The sequence below is a fragment of the Gavialis gangeticus genome, unplaced genomic scaffold, assembly GCF_001723915.1.
Source record: "Gavialis gangeticus isolate Ggan-Ray unplaced genomic scaffold, GavGan_comp1, whole genome shotgun sequence".
NCBI lineage: Eukaryota > Metazoa > Chordata > Crocodylia > Gavialidae > Gavialis > Gavialis gangeticus.
The window spans coordinates 31,157,502-31,157,812 of record NW_017728994.1 but is presented as its reverse complement, the minus strand read 5'-3'; positions in this window follow the sequence as shown (position 1 = coordinate 31,157,812).

The following is a 311-nucleotide window of genomic DNA, read 5'->3' as shown; positions in this document are numbered from 1 at the left end:
CAGTCAGTTTTCCTGGGGCAAATTTTCAGCACAGCCTCAAGGAGGCGTCTTCGGGCATCTGCTACGTGATCTCCAATTCTGGGGTCTCGAGTAGGCCAAGTAGTCTGTGCGATGAGGTGGTTGCGGACTTCAGAGGGCAGAACCCTTCTCATTAATTGATTCAAATCTGCCCATGTTGGATCATAACAATGGATTACAGTTTCCAAGTCATCTTTAAATTTCTGGGGCTCCTCTCTGATGTTGGGAAATTGTTTAACAAGGTTTAGGAGATCTTCTGGGGTCCAGGGGACAGGGACTGTGATTGTAGTTTC